We start from the raw sequence: 21,392 nt of genomic DNA, 5'->3' as shown, positions 1-21,392 counted from the left end.
TGAAGCCTTTCTCGAGCCATATACGCGTAAATCGATTTGTAATTAATTACTTCAAACGAAATCGATTAGCAATTTTCTCGGTTGTGTGTCTGAGCATAAATAACCGCCACGACAAAAAACGAGATCAGAGCACAATGGAAAAGTAAAGTGGCTTCGCCAAGCAATTTCCGTCAAAAAAGTTACAATTTGATGTTTGAGAATATAGACCATGTTTATCACGGTGGCGGCGATTTGGCGTTTTCCTTTGAATGTTCTCACAGGGTGCAGAATGTACGTGGGGGAGGAATGGTTTGGGGTCAGGGGTCAGCATAACAACACCCAAGCCTTTTCAACAGGTTCGTTCTGATTTTTTCCGGGCCACAACTCGTCCCTCACGGGCCCTCGCTTCATCAAAATCGAGGAAAGTGTCTCTTACGCTGCATTGGGCTCGGCATTTTTTTCGTCGGCCTCCCATAGAGAGAGAGGTCACATCCCTGGCAGCCCAGTGCTTTGTGATGGCAGGCTCACCGCTACGGACGACCGGCTAACGTGTTTAATACAGTGGAAATTCGGCACAGCGAACGTTAATTAAAATGTGGTTAGGATATTGCGGCATGGCCTAAAACACTGGTTAATACATCGACAATGAACCCAAACCACGCGGCAGATCGAAGCATCTACGCAAAACCTGTAATAAGTAGACGACATCTAGCCCTGGTAATACGGTCCTTTGCAGTCTGCCGACGCGCACAAACACCGGCCTTCGATGCACAAACTCCTTCCATATTCATTTCCCGTTCTTCAAATTGAGTCCGATTTTACACCTGATCGGTGTATTTTTCACCAAATTAGCCGCCTCTGTTTTGACGTGTTGTCTAGATTTTTCGCGCGGCAAAGGGTAATGAGCACGCTATCACAGCCAAGAAAAAAAAATTGGGAGATGCGATGAATATAATGCTAAAAACCATCTGACTTTTTATCATACTCCTAATGTGCGTTTTTTTTAAAAAATGAGGTTAATCTGATACTTTCGACTTGCAGCGACAAAAATCAAAGTCCTTTGTTCTACGTGACGAATTTCTACCTTTTTGGAGACTTTTCCCCCCGGATTCCCTCGCTGCAAAGTACCCGGATGTTACTAACGATTGATATCGGTTGTCGTTCAGTCGACGGCCTATAACTGCGCACGGGTCAACTGCTTTTTTTCCCGCCAAGTTACTGAGGTTGTAGTCTATGATCACTTTATTTACCCAATGTAAAAATATTTCAAAAATGCTCCCCATGAATAAACAAAAGTACCAGTTTGGATTTGTTTTCAATAATAGTAACATCTTTCGATTGAAAAATCCCACAAAACTATAAATTTGTTTCTAGCTCTCTTGCAATAGGTCGAAGGAATTATGGGTAATTTCATGACTTTATATTTCATGTTATTGTTTCTTGCTAAACAACTTCCAACAATTCGTTTTGCGTACAGCTGATTTAGCTCGCTATCGTCCAGTTCGCAATGCAATACGGTATTAGAGCATTGTTTGAAAACACGCCAACGTACGCGGTAAAAGGAAGATGGTAGCCTTACGATGCCGTGTGATTAGTCACCGAGCATGTTAACTTCTGAACACGTTAACCTGTAAAGGTTACACACTTTACTTTTGTCGATAACAAACTCACTCATTATGAAAGACGAGAGGGAAGCTCTCTTTTGGAACTGTTATGGGTGAACAGAAAAGAGGGGAGATGGCCGTGAGAAAGGGGACCATGTACCCGACGCGTAATTACTCGCTCCCTTCCTGATTGCATTCACAGGGTGCTTTCAGGTTTATTGATCGCGATGTTGTTGAGCTGAAGCCGCGGATCTGGTACCAAACATTTACACATGTTCAGGCATATCACTCTCTCTGTCTCTCTCGGAAAAAAATCACACAAACGCCGTAATTATCTGCTTCGCGTTGACTCTATGGCGGAAGATCGGTAAAGCCCTTCTAATTCGTTCTCAATTAGCATCAATCGGGCTATGTCACGTGTGGTTTTTCTTTTTCGTCGGGTTTCACTTATTTCAGCGGATGCTGTGTTGGTAAAACCCGCGTGCTCCATCGATTCCGTCACCGCCAATTTTCCCCCATTAATTGGTTTCAGCGATCGGATTAGGGTGTTTGTCAGGCGGCGGCGAGAGCTCTGAGCAATCGTGGGGTCCTTCACACGATGCACCGAAAAAAAAAGGGGAATGAAAGACAACATCTACGATGCAGATATCCTTTCAACAACCCACATTTGCCGCTCACCGGCGTGCGACCAGACCATTGATCGCAACATCACATTGAAGATGCGACTAGCGGTACTCTAAGATTCGAAACATACGCCTACTGTAACCCATAGCAACAAGACGTCGCACTTGCGCCTGAACATTAAAAAAAATCGGAGACTCGATACTGTAATTTCCTATTTGCGCTTTGATCTGATGAAAATTGGGGCATTATATATATGAATATGTATGGTGATGACTATCTTTTCTCACAATACTATGCGTGGTCGCATTTGGATTGATTTTCCCCCAGTATTTTCTTATCTTTCTGTCTCATCTGTGTGTTTCGTAAACTACTGATATCTCGGCACGGTTTGCTCTGTCCATAATAAACACAGGTATACATAATACAACTGTCCGACCACATCAACCGACTCGAAGGGGGAGATGGACAAGAAAGGCGGGAAAAAAATACACACATATCACTGTATATGTGCCGAAAGTTGAATGAACCGATAGACACCAATAAAATCTGCTGTCCTTAACAAAATGTTTTTAATTTGATTTGTGGGAGGCTTTTCAACACCTGTCGTAATTACAATAAACATTAACGTTAAACCAGTGATATTGATGGGCATTATGCAAATTACGTTAAAGCGATTGGGTTAACATATCACCGTTCAAAAAGCGGGGCCTACGTGTGTTCGAACTAAAGTGTGCTCACTCCAGATTAATATGGAAATAGTCCCTAAAATCAAGCTCACCGTTCACTGGTTTCTGTACCAGTATTAAAAGGACGATCGATTGCGCAGATTTGACAATTTTCGTCTGCCGAGTGTAACAGTAATATTGAAAGAGAGAAAGCAACAGAATAGCCTAAGCAAATTAAAACAGGAACCCGAACGATTGACCGTCATTAAACGTGCCCAAAATACAAACTGTTTAATTTCTTGCTCTCTTCTTGCACTGGAGAGCTTTTTAAAGCGAATCAATAGTTTGAAAAGCTAAAACAAACCCGACTGGTGTACTATACAGCAGTCGAAAGTCAACTGAGCGGCGTGGATTCAGCTCACGGGTGGATTTTTCCCACAATCCATCATTGGGAGCTGTCAGCACATCCCTGCTATGTGTATGTCGTGAGTTTTCTTATCTCTACATTTACACATACCACGTGTTAGTCCGAGCTCAGACACTGTATGTTGTTTTAAGTGGCGCGAGCGCTGGGAAAATTGAAGCGACTATGGGGTGTAAATTGAATCACGTTTATGCATCGTGTTATTTCACTTCTCACTGCAGCGTTGAAGCATTTCAATGTTTGTGTATTTATTCGCCATGGCACTCGACAAGGGGGAAAAAATTCTTGTCTCCAGTCTCCCAAGTTCCTGTCGTCTGCGCGCTATCACTCACAACAGACGAGAATATGTTCCTTTAGTATGATCACACACACATATATGTAACGACATTTCCAACGACCAAAAATACATCCAGGAACAATAAAAATCCCTTCTGCGCGCTCGTGTAGTTCATGGGTAGCAACTGTTTTTTTCGCCTCCAGCAAAACTCATTACTCGACGGCTCCAGACGCATGTTTTACTCCCGCCAATGCGTACAACGTCAAGGCGCAAAAAAACTCGTATATTTCCGTTTCACTTGGCGTAAAATCCAACCCTGCAATCATAACTGTCGGATTATCGCGACTGAGGGGTCTCGATGCATCAACAAGCTGTAAAAATCGACGTAGTAAAAAAACTTGATAGGCCGAAAACGTGATACACGCGAGCAACCGTGTTTTTTTTCTATACTGTGCATTGAAATTTACGGAAAAGCTCAGAATCTGGGGAAAAGTTGTTGACAGTCTTCTGGGGTACCAGCAAATCCGAAATTTTGCTTCGAAGACTCAGAATTTCCGGTTATAGGGTATGGTTCTCCGGCGAGTGAAATACACCAGGGGATTCCTCGCGACGTGCACTCGGTTGAAACTTCCCTGCCCCGCCATCTTGTCTGTGCAGTGTATTTCATCGCATCTTGTGCATTATGGTTAAACTCAGGGTCATCTGGGAGGCAAGATTCGGTTTCTTAAGAAAACAACCATACTATTAGCGAGTCTTGTACAACGAGGTGGGGCAGTGACTTGACGAAATCTGTCTGTTGTCAGCCCGTTCACTCAATGCTGTGCCCACTTGCCCTCCCTCCTCTAAGTAGAAACACAAACATCACAGAGTTCTGCAGTTCGTCCCCTGACAGGTTACAACGCATAACGGAACTGATGCAGAGATACTGTTATATCTCGCCAGTACAACTGGCATCAGGGCTCCTGAAAAAATAACATTACACATTACCCGGCTCGCGATAAATAAACTTCGATCGAGTTTTTTTTTTATCACAGACGCAAAGCAACCTTGGTGCTCTTTCACCAAGACAAATACGGAGACAGGTCAGTTTAGGATATTGGTGTTTGCTATGGTCCAACCTACGGTGTTAAAGTCGGCAACGGCAAGTTAAAAAACCCTTAAAAAGACTGAACCGAAAAACCAACTGTTTTGGAATCGTGATCTGGCAACTAAGTGTGTCACAATGCGAAGAAAAAGGTCAAAAATATGTACTTTTCGTTGCAAATTTGCGGGAAACTGTCACTCAGAGAAATGACGATTCTTTTGAAAAAGAACAGGTAGTACAAAGAACAGCGTGAGCCATTATGAATAATCAAAAATCTTTTAGAAGGATAATAGCTGTTACCTTTGGCAATATTTTCTCTTTTGTACTGTAAAACAAATTCATCTTTCTGTTCTATAAAACAATCACATTGTCTGATTCTTCTCACTAAAAGTACATTAACCTTGCTAGAAACATGTATTGTACAAATAATTCAATGTTATTGTTCACAATTGAATTCTAGTCTGTCTCGACTGATTTTCTGTCGTCAACAATAGCATACGAAATAACGCACAGGCTTTATTGACAAGTTTGACACATGACTATTCAACGTGACTTTGAGAGTAGCAATGGGAATTGTTGTTTTGCATACAGATCAGTAACGCTGGAAAATACGTGAAAAGGTACAGCTAACAGCGCTATGAAAACCTTATCTCTAGTCATGATAAAAGGCGATATTGTCATGGATTGCTTATAGAGGGCCAGTAGCCATAACTCTAAATGATTTTTTTCACTGTGTTTTTCGTTTTTAATTTCAACTACAGTTTCTTATCCTACCTCCCAAAAGCATGTTTAGATGTTGAGCTTGTCAACTCTGACTGTTCATTTTGTAGACTGCAATGTGTTATTGCTGATAAGTGAATACTGGTCCAGATAAGAATTCAAACGTAAACAATGACAGTACATTTTACACATATAGACGCTGTGTTGGTAATCTAAATAGTGGATGATTCAAAATAATTAGGGATAGAACAAGAAGTCACAATTGACATACAAAACAAAAACTGCCAAAAAATAATCAAAACTTACACCTACCGAGCATTTCATTTTTTAATTCAATATCGTTATCTTGTTCTCTGACCACACTTGAAAAGAGACCAAACAGCATGTTCAAAATTCAAGTATCAACCCTTGAACGTGATCTCGACAGAAAAAGACTTCAGATTTATCATCTAAGGCGATTTAGCGCCGAAACGACCACATCTCTAGGTTTTTATTGCTGTCGTAACTCTACAGCCAATTCGGTTACAACACTCGCTGTTCAGTTCTGCATGTCCTGAACGGGAGTATGTATACCTTCAGCGTGTCCCCTTTTTTCCCTTTTGAGCGAGAAAGACATCGGCAGTAACAACAATTTACGAGCATCTCAGGTTTACAGTTGAATTCCCGTGTACTTTAACGACCACTACCGACCAATTAAAAGAGATATTAGGAAGGATCATAAAAAAGAATAACTTTCATGCGCTGAAGGCTCGTTGCAATCCGGCGGTTTGGCAAGTGAATAGCGAGAGGGGAGGGAAAGCAGATAGCTTTGAAAATGAACCCTTTCAACTGAGTGTTAAATGTATATATGTGTATGTGTGTCAATTGCGCTATTGTGTATGACACTTGGCTCAGAGTCGAGTACACCTCCTCCAGGGAGACTATGAGCCGACCAAGTTGTGATAAACTATCGCCTTGGCACGACCCAATGGGATTAATTTAAATAGTCACGCTGATTATTTAATGAGGACATAATTAACTAATTAGAAAATGTTACTGGTCGATAATTGCCAGAATCAAATATATTAGCGAGAGCTCCATGCTGCGTCAAGCATCCTGATCCAAGCGACTAGCTATGTCAGTCGCCGAAACAAAAGCAGTCGATGGGTGTTTCTGTCAATGCCAGCCTCGTTATAACCTGTTTTGAACTAGAGAAATCACAAAAAACGCCCAAATGAAATTAACATTGACGAAAGTTGGGATATACTTACATTAAAGGGCCAGCAGCTGTAACGTTTGATTATTATTTCACTTTTTTCATTTTCTATGTCAAGTGCAAGTTCTTGTTCTAAAGAACGTTGGAACACCCACTATTGTTTGCATTTGAATTCTACCCGGGACTAAACTTCACTTCTCAACAGTAAAAATGCGGTCTATACATGTAGAGGCCGAGTTGACAAGCCGAATACTGTGTATGTCAACGTACTTTGAAGAGTAGAACTGTACTTGACATTTAAAACAAAAAAGTGAAAAAATAATCGAAAGTGACCCTTTAGCACACCTTTTGCATAGAAAATTCTTAATGAGTTAAACATTGCAAGGAAACTCTTCTTACGTTTTGTTTGGTTTTACAAAACCGGCAAAACAGGCGTTTCCCGTCCGACATTTACAATATCAAAGCTTTAATAGGGTGAACCAAGTTAGAGTAAATATCATGTGTCGAGGTGAAGCTGTATTTTCCTACTTTTCCTCTGATTGGCCGAGTACAAAATAAGAAACAAACACGCGCTTGGCTTGCACTTGTCCCGCAAGAAACACACTCCACAAAAAAACATACGCGCCAGCTTTTTTAATACTGAGTGATGCTCACTAGGCCAATGTCACGTACCCGTGAAATAGAAACCAGACATTTACTTGTTGCGGCTAGAAAACAAACAAGCTCATCGATAAACAGCTGCAAAAGTCACGTCATTAAGCCTACTAGGCCGCCATGTTTCTCCTGTGTGTAGACAACGTATTGACAAAACCAGTGAGGGAGAGTTCACCGAGACTACGTCAATGTTTAACGCCCACCAGTTCCCTACACTTGTATATTAATCTTTTCCAGCGTTGTCAATGACAGGAAAATACCAGCAACTTTCGAACGATGTGGTTTGACTTGTGCACGTTATGGGTTTTTATGAGAAAATGTGATTATATAATTATAATAATACGCAACCTCTATTTTCCATAAATCCCTGAACAGACAGTTATTTCAATACCGGACACGAACCATACGTTGACTGCGACACGTTTCGTTACATTGCTCGAGCTGAGCTGCAACATTATGTTAGCTATCACGGCATGCTAATAAACATCACGACATTTTATCACTGCATCCCGCAGTACAACAAACGTCATCAACATGGACAAAAGTGCCTTCACCAGTGAATCTTACATTAATTTGCATAATATTGGCTCCAATACTGTTCTGAACTAAATATTAATACACATTGAAGAAGAAAGAAAGAGAAGTCGTAAATTTTGGTGAAAGTGTGAAACGAAATAAGTTCCATTTCATAGCGTAGTTCTGCTAGTCGTGCAATCCCCTACACGTTTCAAGCGAACTGAAAAACCCCAATTAATATCGAAATAAACATTAGTTGGAATGTGAGGAAAGGAACAACCCACACACATCGCTGATTTTTATTGCCCATTTCATCGCCCCGAATGTGATATATTTGCCGAGATTGGCCCCAACTCCATTTGCTTAGTCGCACGATTTTCAGGGCTGTAAACGTGTTACCGGAGAATTTTTCTCGCTGAATTCCCTGGAGAGAGACGCCACCATCGTTGCGTCACCTCAAAAACGAAGACAAATATGCAGCCCTGGGCGAAGAATTGTAATATCTGAAAATGGGCCATATTATTCGTGCGAAGTGCCAGCCGTGGTAATTCGCTTGGCGTTGGCAGCGTTACTGGTCTGCGGCGCACGCGTATACAGATGCAATTTTTGTTAAAAACGGTTATCCTTTTAAGTCTGTAACGTGTCTAACTCTCGATCATTTTATTCTTGCGTGTGTTAGGTGGTGAGCAGTTCAGGGTACGGCCCCGCTCTTATTCTAATAAAGTGCAACCGGGTCGCTCAAACAAAGGAATACAGCAGATACATGGGGGTTATGGTCGTGCATAGGGTCGAACAGACAGACTTTTGACAGAGAAAAATGATTGTTTCTCGCCGCTTCGACAAATAAAAAAAGTCGCTGGTGATCGTTTGAGTCACCTCGAGTTACTATTTACATAAACGGAATAACTACGCGCCCGGGTACAAGGCAAGTCAAGTAAGTTAGCATAGATAAAGTGGATCGAGCTTGCCACCTTGACACATCACCAATCTCCATAGTTCGTTCATAGTTAGTTGCATTCATCATCGTGCGGCGCACTGGACCCCTTGCAGAAGTCCCTACGCCCCAGGTGTCTTTCATGTATCACTCCGCCGGGGGCTCTACAATCGCATGCGTAACTTGGAAAGCGCGAAATTGGTGCTTTGATAGCAATAGTGCGTAAAATCCACATTTTCTTGACCAATTTGTGAAATTTACAGAAGAAATTAAGACGTAATAAATTTGGTCAATTCAAATATCCAGACCGGATGCGTCGATTATTACACAATGAATTATATGATATGGCATATTCTATGTATTTTAGTATGTGTGTATGTATTTCAGTATGTATTTCAGTATGTATTTCAGTATGTATGTATGTATGTATGTATGTATGTATGTATGTATGTATGTATGTATGTATGTATCTTTGTGTCGCTTTATCTCAATTTATGTTTCTGCGTTTGTCCATTTATATCTGCGCAATTATTTTAGCAAAGACCGATGTTCAAAGATCGTAGTTCTTTCTACAACACTAGAAAGTCACAAATTCGTAAAGGCCATTACGGCAATGCAGTCATACATTGAAACCTTTTTTCATGTATTTCAAAATGATTTTTGCATCTACAGGTATCATGTTATTGCCTAACTCTTTTCCCTTCTATGTCCATGCATATGCAGGTCACACAGTGCAGTCGACTTTTCTAAGTTTAAAACACGCCGTGTGTTTTCCTACTTGTCGATAATGGATTGGACTCAGTGATATTGTACAACCCAGTCTGCAAGACACAGCGGGGAGCACCGTCACTGAAAGTCAAGCCATCGTATATCATCAAAATGGATGTGTATTTTGAAGCCTTAAAAGACAACAAATGCAGTTCCTTTCCCTTCTCTCTTCGCCCACGACAGATAAAATACTGTAACTGCTTTATTCAATCACACAAACAAAGGAAGGATATCTTTTTCCTGTCCCGTCTTCCTATAGCGGGTTATGAAAATAATTAGGGTTCTTGTGATATTAAACTCCGTGTAAATTTCAGCGTCATAGCGGGACGGTTCTAAAAAGAGCAATACAATCTCTCGTGTTTGACTGCATCTAAACTGCTTCTTTGTACAGACTGAAGATAAAATTCACAGGGCATTTGGCTGCTTGTGAGAATGACTTGCCGTTCTAATTCTCAGTCGGAGGCGCATGGTTGGCTTGTCCGGACCAACAGGCTCTCGGCGTTGTTTACTCTGGTCGATATCCCCGATGGTTTAAAATCTGAAGTGTTGAAAACGTGCGAAGAAATGACCATAATAATTGCATCAATTTATCACCTCACGGCTCTCACTGCGCAGTCTCTGTCATTCGGAGGGCAAGCCTACAGATGACGGTTCGGGCCGGCGATTAATGTCGGCATCCGGAGCGCTCGCCATTGTCACTCAACATCCGGGAGCTCAGCCGCTCAAAACTTTGACCAATCACGGCAACCCTTGCACATGGAGCGCGACAGCGACAATAAATCTTAATCAAAGTTGCGTGACGTCACAAAATTATGGAAATGGATTTTTTGGGGCGTTAAAGAGAAATCAGACACGGGTCGAGATTGATCAATCGCCCGAAGTCATGGCAACGTTTCAGATTCTGATAGATATATCAGAATGATATATGGAGCCAATCATTTTGGCGAGAAATGGGCGATATTTTGACAGGCCGCTAATGACGCAGCATGTCCATCGTTGTGATGCTGACTAATTACCGAGTACTTTCTTAAACGATTTTGGAAATTGCAAAGCCAAATAGCAATTTGATACCGGCCTAATTTTGCCATACGTCAGATCTCGACTCACCAACCTGCCGTGTGATTGATAAAGTCAATTAAAAGGGGACCTGGCATCGGCCTTAATCTGAAAACCCTCCGTGTTAAAGTGATTCCGGTAAATAACCTTTAAAATATGGCAACGGTAGCTTTGATTATGACCAGTCGACACGTTTGGAACACCTTATTCTCCAGGCAAAATTAGCACATCATTTTCAACTCCAGTTGGAGCGAGGTATTTTCGTCAGTGCTGCACCGCGATTTCATTTACGAGCTTCATATATTCAAGTTATAGAAACTTCAGACGGGCCATTACGATTTTTTGCCCAGGGGCAATAAAGGTTGGCAGAGTTTGGGTCGCTACCTTACAACTGGGAATATTACTAAGCCTGTGATTCTCGGGAAAAGAAAATGAAGCAATCACATGAAAGCTGGTTAGTAATATATACCTGTGAAACAAAGACTGGGTTATGGTTTTTTTATTGGATAATAGGTATTGACAACGTATTTGAGTTAGGAAGTAAAAAAGACGAGGTGTTAAGTTTGTGTGATTGGCTCTTTGAATTCGCCTCGTGGCGAGCGGGTCGCGTCAAACGGGGTTGCTCAAACAGTCACGGTAAACATATTTGATTTCCCGCGACAGACCAGGGTCTTCAGTCAAACTTTCGGGTAACAACCGGAGCATCGCAATTTCTACGTCATGGAGTGGGGATACCATGGAGTTCACGAATTGATGGCCCTGTTTGCTATTGTCTGAGAATCATAAGAGGGGCTTTGCGCGGGTATCCAGCATACGGTCTGCTCCCCGTATGACAGACGATGCAGATACGAATGCCAGGGGTGATTGATGCTTGGACATCGCGTTGCCCAGAAACCGACCGGGAAGCATGTGAGCACAAAACCAGTAACGCAATGTAAAATCCCGGAAACTCCGGGCCGAGGCATCATCTCTGCCCTCCCAACGCCCGTTGGCTAGGTTGGTTTGATGATGGAAAAAGCGGATTTTATAGGGATTTTATGAATGTAAATTAAACTAACAATACGGAATAAGTTGAGTAATCATATGTTAACCCCGTCAAAACTCCCGGGAAACACAACGACCAGTCGTTAGCCATTGTCGTAAACTTCGATTTTGCTGTTGATTTCACGCAAATTGTACATTTCAGCGACGCTGTTAATTTAACTTAACCGTTTCATTCAGTGAACACTTAATTCCTGAAGGTTATGTTGTCAGCCAAGCACGTCCGTGTGGTTGTATGCAATCCCTGGGGGATGGAGCAGGGAATCGAATAAGACAAAAAAAAAAGTTCACTTCAACTTGTCGGCTGCTTGCCAGGGCCAAGCATTGTTACCAATAGCTTTGTGTTAAAAAGTGTGTCGATTTCAGCTGGAGTCTCGTTTGGCTTTTTTTCTTCTTAGCGTTTATTAATGACAAAGGACCTGATTCCTGACAAAAACCAATAAACGAATGACTAAAATGCAACATGCTGAAGGGTTCAGAAAGTGTCATTAATCTTTCGCCTATCTGCTGATCAAATGTTGGATTTGACAAAACTGATTCTGCCGCTCCTGGTAGTTTTCACTGTCAGGGACCCCAGGGCGCTTGAATTGATCGTTCAAAAAATATCGCTCTACTTAACTGTGACAAAAAACGTTGAAAATATAATAATACAGTAGAGTGTGTTTTTTTTCCAAGCAAAGTCATTTAGATTGTTGCATTTATTACGAAATGTGCAGTATTTGGTGAGCACGTTCAGTTACGCAGGTCTGACACTTTTGCTTGAAACAAAACTAATACATCTTATCTTTCATAGCTTAGATATATTGCGTGATGATGCGGTCTGTTTATGTTAACCATTAATAACTTTTACATCACTTGCACACTTTCCACCGGTTACCTTTCCCCCTAACGTCTAATCACGGAAAAGCATCTGACGGTAGATAAGTATTTCCCATCACAAAACAATATGAACAACCCACCCAACCCTGCATCCTGGTACTTGCACTTTGACCCGACAAAGAAAAAAAACATTGGATGCCACAGCGACCATGTTAGACTAGAATTTTTTTCTACAATTTCCAGCGTACATCTTCCCAAGTAATTCATCGTGGCCACCAGAAAACGAAACCCGACTCCAACCAAATAACATCCGGAAATTGCGAATCCATGGTCACCTGGTCGAGATGACCTTTGAACCCAGCACAAATATATACAAAGAGGCAGAGGGACTGCCAGGTGACCAATGCTGCAAATGTACGTTCTCTGTGACATGCGCACTTACAATGATCCATCCAAAAACCGCAAGTTTTGTAGTTTCCTGTGGTATTGCAAAAACCCATGGACACTTTCAAAAAGCTATTTGCATCTCTGTTTTACCTCACATTGAACCTGTCGGTCAACTCGGCTTGTCCTTTCGGGTCACTGTGACGTATTTTTGGAAACCATAAAAAAGTATGGTTGAATCCGGTGGAATCTGGTACCAGAACGACAACATGCGACCTTGGTCGGTGTCGTCGTGATGAGTTAAACAGCGCTTGAACCTTTCAAAAGCGTTGGCCATTTGATTTTATATATTTTTTTCACAGTTGACCTGTCGTCGGCCCACGTACGTATGCAAGCACCGAACGGCAACACTCACAACTCAATACGTTTGATTGAGGACGCCTAAACGTCAGCGCCATAAAAGATCTGGAGGAATTAACCCGTACCGTCGGGCGATGGGTCATGCCTTGATTGTCATTTCTAATTCACTGGGAATAAAGAAGAGCTGTTTATCAATATAATTGAGACATTGGCGCGGCTTTTTAATTATTGCCACGTTGCATTCTGCTGTAGACAGCCATGATGAAGTACCCCTACCAACTATTCAATGGTCTCGCCAGTCTGCTCATGAGAGTCGAACACAAAAGACATAGGCCCGGCAGCGACGGAAGACGCCCAAGTAACCCAAGACTGGGGTCGGGGAGATGACACACCATATTTTCACCTGGCATTTGCACTGTCAGACGACAAAGGGCCGTTTGGGGTGATTTATACCGGTATGACAGGTGTTAGGAGGACCTCGCACGTGAAGGTACCCCCTGTTCTTAAAGTCTAAAGCAGACACTGCTCTCGGTCGAAGAAAATAAATGTAGGCAGGTTCGGAAAGAATACAGCAACTCAAAGCCTACAGGGACTTTTTAACCTCCTATAGAAGTTGTCACCCCCACTCGCTGGTACCTGCAATCTCAATGCAATAAAATATGACACTTCATAATTCAATAACAATTCAAGAAAATTCTCTGCGAAGCGTTTGATTAACTTTTTGTCGGCTGCGATTCCGAATAAAAAACTCTCCGCTGCATTGTTGTCCGAGGGCACTTTCGGCCCTGTCAGATATCGACTTTGCCAAGACTAAAGCCCAGGGAAACGTCAATGGATAAAAAGAAGGCGCGGCAAAACGCAAAGGAGTGAGCGGCAAAGCCGACGCCTGACCCAGCTGACACGGAGTCGCAATAGAATTGTTAAACTCGAGTACATACTATCGAACCCGTGTTTCTCTTTCTAACCTTTGCTTTCAAAGTGTGCACACAGTCCGTTTGTTGGTATTCTTCGCTCCTGGATGGGTATTAGGCTTCTCACAGATAGTTTATTACGCCGACTGCACATGCCCAAAAGGATAGACCACAATCAAATACCTCGAACAATGCTGCGCCGGCTCGGCGTTTCTTGCCGCTCCACTCGCACGGAAAAGTATCGGGGAGCAACATGCAACCAGCTTAAGGCGCAGAAAGGGCCTGCTAAATGGCTACTTTTTTGATTGAACAAAATGAATGCACGAGGGGCTGCGAGAGGTGCGTGTCTATTCATGGCTCCCCCACTCAGGAACGGTTATTGCCCAGCCCCGTTTGTTACACACAAAAAAGATGGCCGACTCGAGTGAAGAATTTTATTTTTACACCACAAGCCCGCTGGAGGAGAATGTCGCCGCCATATTCCTTTTGCCGAAAGTGTGCATCTATAGACGTGATTTCCCAGGAGTGATGGTCTCACTGAGGTTATCATATTTTGAGGGGTTGAAATCTAGCAAGGATATCCGAAAAAAATCATGGATTTTCTTTCTATTTGTTCACGCTGCCTTGACAACGCAAAAGAGCAACAAGAAGATCCCCAATCCACGATAAGCTTTTATTGGCATTGTTCAAAGATTACCTTGTTCAACTCTAAGCAATTTCTCAATTAATCTGTCCTGTTAATGTACTGCTAGGTATTTGATTTGAATGAATATCCCACCGCCTATGTGAGCTCCAGACATGGCCAACGGAACAGCAGCCTGGAAGCGCGCCACACCATTGCTCCATGGTCTTTACCCAAACCAGTTTGACATTCGCCAGAGAATAAGACTAGGAATCAAAGGAAGAGGACACGCCGTACTGGCGGCCTTTCACTTCAGTCACACGGCAATTCCCCTGTCTCCTGGTCTCCACACTCGCAAACCGCCATCAGCAGCTTCTTTGAGAGTCGGCTAGGGAGCTGAAAGTGGCAATGATCAAGTACACACGTCAGGGCTCTTGTTCCTAATTTCTTGTTTGAAACCGACAATTTAGAGCAGTTTATAGGCATCTTTGGAAAATAGACGGTGTCTTGTGTGACATTTACACAAAGTAGCTGCAGTGACAGGCGACTCCTGTATGACCTTGCCGAGTGAACCAGGAACAAGCCATAAAATATTTGTGACAATCGTACTCATAAAAAAGGACCCAGAAATGTGAACGGGCAAAACTTTTTTTGGCACTTCGACACCTACGCTTCGGTTGGAAAACAGAGATAACGAACAAAACAGGCCGCGTTTTCTCGACATTATTAATAATTGCTTCGGAGCGAGAGGTATATCAGTACCGTCTCTGTAATCATTCAAAGACCCTATTTTTCGTGTGTGTGTGTGTGTGTGTGTTTTTTTCAAATGGTCGTATCCAGTCGTTCTTAGAGATGCTAGAACCGGTTTGGACAAAGGCAAAGCAAAAGAAAAGCCAGCCGAGAAATCAACATGCTGATATGCATCATTGACTGTGTACCCGCGCACAGTTTGCTCTCTCAATTGAAAAATCCCACCGAATTGGCCGAGAGGACCGGGGCTCGTAATATTGTCCACGCCCGACAGGTGCAGGGAATTTTTGCATTCTCGTTTTGTATGGGGGTAAAATGGAGAGGCAAAACAAACCGTTGGTCTATTGTAGCCACTGAAAGAGCCACAACTATAACATCAATCCATCATTTTCAACCTCAATTGTCTTGGCCTACGAAATCAACAACTCTACAATTGTCTGTTTCTTAGATATGCGCTGGGCGAATATCTTTCAACGGATTCTCAAATACTGGAGTCAAAAAAACAGGAGTGAAGTTGGATTGTAAGTGCCAAATTTTACCATTGGAATGGCGAGTCTTTCCAACGAAATCGAGGTTCCTTTTTTACTCAGTTTAACCAGTCACTGGGGTGTTGCGACAACCAAAGAATTCGTTGAGACACCTCCAGATCCCCTTCCGCTGATTCCTAATATCGTATCCTTGGTGAGACGCACGTGGCTTGTTTTTAATTTCCAGGGCCCTATGTTTGTTGACACATTAAAACAAATAAAATGTTTCGCTTAACTGTGATGCAAATTGTATTTATTTTAACCCATATAGAGCACAGTTTTGATCGGCCTTAACAATGGAAGCTACCGAACGAGCAGAATAACAATCGGTATCGCACCTGACCGGTCCGTTTTCCATCAATGCTTGAAGAGTGAAATGTACACGTCAACGCCCGTGTTATGTGTCTCCCTGGCTGGTCAAGTGGACAACACCGTGCTATAATTCTTCGCGAGATAAAAGTTGTGGGTAAAGCTTGCAGAGAGAAATCCCGTGCTGGGAAATGCGTAGGCCACTGGGAAAGCTAAGCCAACACGCTCGTAAACCGTCTAATATTACAAAAAATGATTTCTCTGATATAAAGGTTTGTTCCGATTTACAGAAAACTCGTCATTATTGGATATTTCTTCCGAAATCGTAGACGATACTTGCGTTCCATGTGCACACTATATTCGGAAATGGTGATGATATGATCATCTTTTCACAGCCCGTGTTGCTAGTCACTGTGGATTCAAGGTCCTGATTTACAGCCCCTATCGATCGACATGTTTCGATTTCACTTTCTTGCTGATATCGACAGCACACACAGACAGAGAGACAGACAGAGAGACAGACTGACTGACTGACCGACTGAGCGAATCTGATGCTGGGAATGCGCATAGCGCGGAAAACGATATGATGAACAAAAGTTTGGAGAAACAGAATATGTCACTAGTATCGTATCGTCGCTTAAGCTAGCTCCCCAAACAGAAGGAAACCAGTGTCGCCCCATCTCACATCAGCAACCCAGTAGGAGTTGATTCCAAGGAATCGACACGGCACAGAACGGCGGGACGGACAGAGCAAATCCCATAATTACACTTTTGTTCCAGCATGCAATCCAATGTTTCAATTTCGCCCGGAGCCCTTTCATCCATTGTCATCTATATGACATGAAATACCGACAAAAACATTTATTTGTCTTCTAAATACTCCAATAACACCGTCTTTGGCAGCAAACCATTTTCCTGATGTATATTTGCAGTTGTACTTCGATCTCAGCCCTTTCTGAAGTACACTTACTGTATCACATTTACTGTAAACTTTCATTTTTATGTCGTTTTCCGTGCAATTTGCTCCATCATAAGGAGATAGCCAGCTAAAGTATGATTAATAAATATTAACGTGTTACTTTAGAAAACACAGAGTATGACTTCCCCTAGAAGGGTAATAGTCTGAAATTTAGGGCGTGTGTTTCAGCCAGTGCAACACCTATACTTGTTTTGCCCACATTAATCTCCCGGAATTGCGCCACATAAATTAGAAAACAGAAGCCCCGAATCTTACGTTGCATTTCATGCGTATCGTATTGTGAGCCCTGCGCTAGTCCGTGACATATGGCTTATCGACTACCGTATGCCAAGTCGGTGTTTCGATGCTGGTGCGGGCCGTCTTTCCCCTTAAGCGCTACATGAAATGCTCCAAAGGAAGAAAAAAGAAAATTCGCGAAACCAAAAAAATAAATAAACCAACTAGTCGTTGAACTGTCTGACTGCCATGGATAATTCAGACGCTGGGGGTGGGGGGGGTGGGGGGGGGGTTATTGGCCAGACACTGATCCCGTCAGAATGAGAGTATCTTGCGTGGCTGTATTTCAAACACAAAGAGGAGAAGGGAAAAGTGCATCGACACAGATGTGCTAAGAGTCGTGTTAAAAGCGATGAAGATTAATGTTGAAAAAATGAATTAGCCGTCATCACAAAACTGTGAGAGCGCCCAGACCCCAAACCGAATATCCGTAACGAGATTTATTCGTATTGTGGACGCACGGTCCACAGAATACCAGCCCTCAAAGGTCTGGCTTTTATCCTTGCTGGGTTTTTCAAAAACCTCACATCAAGACATTTCCCTTGAAAAGTCATGTATTTGAGCATTCTTCTTTTGCACAGGAAAGTGTGATACGTTAGTCTTATCACGAAACCCCGAGAAAATGAAAACGTGCATCAGCATACACACCTATAAGCAGTCATATACATACAGACACACAGAGAGACACAGAGATACACAAATTCAGGGAGAGCCAAATTAATTCAGACAGCAAAAACCCCGGATTACCGTTCGATTATGAATTCAAACTATTCGTTGATCTTTAGACATTGCTTTATTGAGACAATATTGTTTTTAAATCTGCTCTCATATCAGAGTTCGGAATGAAATATCGAGTTGTGATGCAGTCGTTAGGGACAGCATCATTTCGGTACACGTAACTTCGCGACGCACTCTGAGTGGTATGGCGATAACTCTGTAGCCTGCATGGGATCCCGTTCGAACAACAAAATTACACAAGGGCCCGACAATAAACATGTTGAGATCATTTTCATCCGAAAATAAAGGAGCACTGACACGTCCACGTTATGTCATTTACCGGGCGAAACGAACACGGGCTTTGGAATGTGTGCCGTCAAAAGGAGTTTGTGGCTGTGTTTTTTCGGTGAATGGGAAACCGATCAGAAAGTCGTCGTTTTAGATGAACTGTGTCAAGAGAGCATTGTGTTGCCACACGCCACTTATCACCATCCCGTCCCGTCGCTGTCCTTACCACAACGCAACCTCCCTCCCCAATTCCCCCCAAAAATCTGATTATCATTTTCCAGTTGTACATTTCACACGGTTTTTTTATCATTCCCTATAACCGACAAAAGCTTTTACGAACACAGCGCAAGGAAATACTCTCTCTTCGTGTAGGTACAGGATGGAAAATCGACAGGCGATGGGACAGTACCGAAATGATGTTGACATTTTGGGACCAGCCTATATTTTGCTTTTTTATCACCCAAAGAAAAACACTGCACTGCGTCACTTCAAAGTGAAATATGTCGATTTCACCGATGAAATGTACATACCGCGACTTTGTTGTCCCCAGAAAACGTTTTATATATAAAAAGGATTTTTATAATTTGGAAACAAAGGCGTCAATTACACACGATCTATTTTATAATTACTAACGCCGAGTTAGTCTTTCAGTCGGTTAAAATCAAACTCACAAAGACCCTGGTCTAGATATGCTAACTTTGTCACTGTTGCATGCATTTGAGTGCAGCGGTCCGTGTATACGTGGATTGTTGGTTCTCTCTGGATGTTTCTATGGTAGACTATGCAGATGTTATCCACGTTAAAGTGAAATTTCAGGGTCTTTTCTTAGGCGCTCACAAGATCTACTGGTCTGGAATAAATGAAGTGGGGGAGAGCACAGTGGACTGAGTTGCTTCAGTGGAGCTCCGACGTGAATGGGCCCGGCTTGGCAATGGGCATTTGCTGCGCAGCAAGGCTTTGTGTTGTGTGCAATCAGCAACGGGGTAACCATTGCAATCAAATTGAGCATACCTTTTTGTAAGGTCCCACGGAAATTCAATAAAACCGAGAACTGCAAGAGTTACTTACGCTATAGTTTAAAATGGGAATGAAAAGCTCCACACAATACGTGGTCATCCTAATCTCGCCGATAAATGGAACCATACAAATGTTCACTTTCTCTGACGAGGAAGAGAACACCGTACCAAAAAATGCAATGGGCGGTAAAGGAAGGGTCGTGACGAGAAACCGTCTCGCGGTGAAAAGAAAAAAATCATCATTATTTTTTATGAATTATGACTTTTCAAAAAAGTCGCGGTGGTATGACATATGTGATTAGACACAAGAAAAGGTTCAAAAAATATCGTGTCCTTGAGATGGGGATATTAAGTGGCCTAAGAAATGCAGAAACGTCTTCTGCCTACTTGAAGGTGGCCAGGGTAGCTTTCGAGACGTGGGACATTCTTGAGTTACTCTGATAGGGGAAATTGAATTAATTGAGGAAATTCTGAGAGTCAGCGACAAGGAGGGTGGCAAAGGAAAGGGGACAGACGTGGGCTGACACGGGTAATTCATTGGGGATACCAGGATGTTGAACCTGTTGCTGACAAATTGCACTCGCAGAGACGACCTCACACGACATTCCCAGTGTCTCCTATTTTCACAGAAAACAAAATTGAATCTAAGACGCTCCATCTTCGAATTCACCTAAACGCTAATTTGCATGCACGAGTCTTCCACATTCAATTAAAAAAAACAACAACAGACAATATTCAACAAGCAAATGTTTTAATGTTTAGAGGTGGCCGCTGAATCGAGCTTCGGCAGATACAAGACCGAAAACTTGTCGCCTGCCGATAGATTAGAAATTTTTAACTTCAGTTTCACCCTGAAACGGTGGAGCAGGGAACATGAAGGTCAAAGGTTATGACCTTTGCTACTTGTAACCCCGCACAGGGGAAGGTTTGATGTTGCCTTGGTTGGACGCGCGTAAGAAAATCGCCGCCGGCTTCGGCTGTTATCGAAATACATCAGCTCACTGACAGAATTGTGTGTACTCCACTACAAAGACTTTCGTGGTCCCTAATCTCTGCTGTTTTTGTCAATTTTTCATTCATTTTTAAGCATCGCGAAAGACTGGAAAATAAACAGGAACGTCTCAAAACTGAGAAAAATTCCGAAATCGTTATGGTGTATCATATTTAGGTTATTAAAATAGCGGTTTAAGCAAAAAATAAAAATAAAATAAAACTCACGAAAGAATGAGGAAAAACAATGAGATTACTATTTCGGTATTAGAGGACCACAAAATATTGATGCACAGCGCTCTTTTTTGCCTTCCTCTCAAATTAAATTGACACCAAGCAAATTATACATTTTAGACACAAATACAAGAACATCTGAGAAAAAAACACGTGACTTAAGAACAACGCGACAAAAAAGCAGGGGCGTAGGGCGACGGAATAATGAGACGGGGAGAGAAAAAAAAAACATTGTAAAGGCAGTGTGGATCTGAGAAACAATGAATACCAGTACGGATTGCACAAAGATGGACCTTGTCTCGGTACACAACAACATCATATAAAGAGACTGAGAAAGTATATTAAACGGTGATGTATAGAAACGTGAGACATTTGAAACCCAGAAAGATGAATGAGGTGGAATGTGATAGAACAGAAGACAATAGTGCCTGCCCTGGACATACACGCTTACAGAAAAACAGGGAACATTTACAACTAAACAGTCCCGCCAAAATTCGAACGTCCAAAGTCGTGTTTTTGTTCTCTTGAAAAGAATGAGTTTCCATCGATCCCTTTCTTGGACAAAAATATCCTTGTTTCTTCAATGGACAGATTCATCTAGCTTTTTATAGACGGACTAAATGTATTTTAGATTCCTGGGTGTGTATACAATTGAAAGGGCTGTAGCAG

The 21,392-nt window shown here is 42.3% G+C and overlaps 1 protein-coding gene across 1 annotated transcript in view; it reads right to left on the bottom strand.

Moving 5' to 3' along the window:
• The window catches only part of LOC139133019 (transcription factor AP-2-epsilon-like), an 83,313-nt gene that overhangs the window by 27,702 nt on the left and 34,219 nt on the right, over window positions 1–21,392 (bottom strand).

This window comes from Ptychodera flava, chromosome 5 (genome assembly GCF_041260155.1).
Source record: "Ptychodera flava strain L36383 chromosome 5, AS_Pfla_20210202, whole genome shotgun sequence".
Classification (NCBI taxonomy): domain Eukaryota; kingdom Metazoa; phylum Hemichordata; class Enteropneusta; family Ptychoderidae; genus Ptychodera; species Ptychodera flava.
Note: the sequence above shows the minus strand (reverse complement) of the source record. Positions and strands in the feature narration are given on the sequence as shown.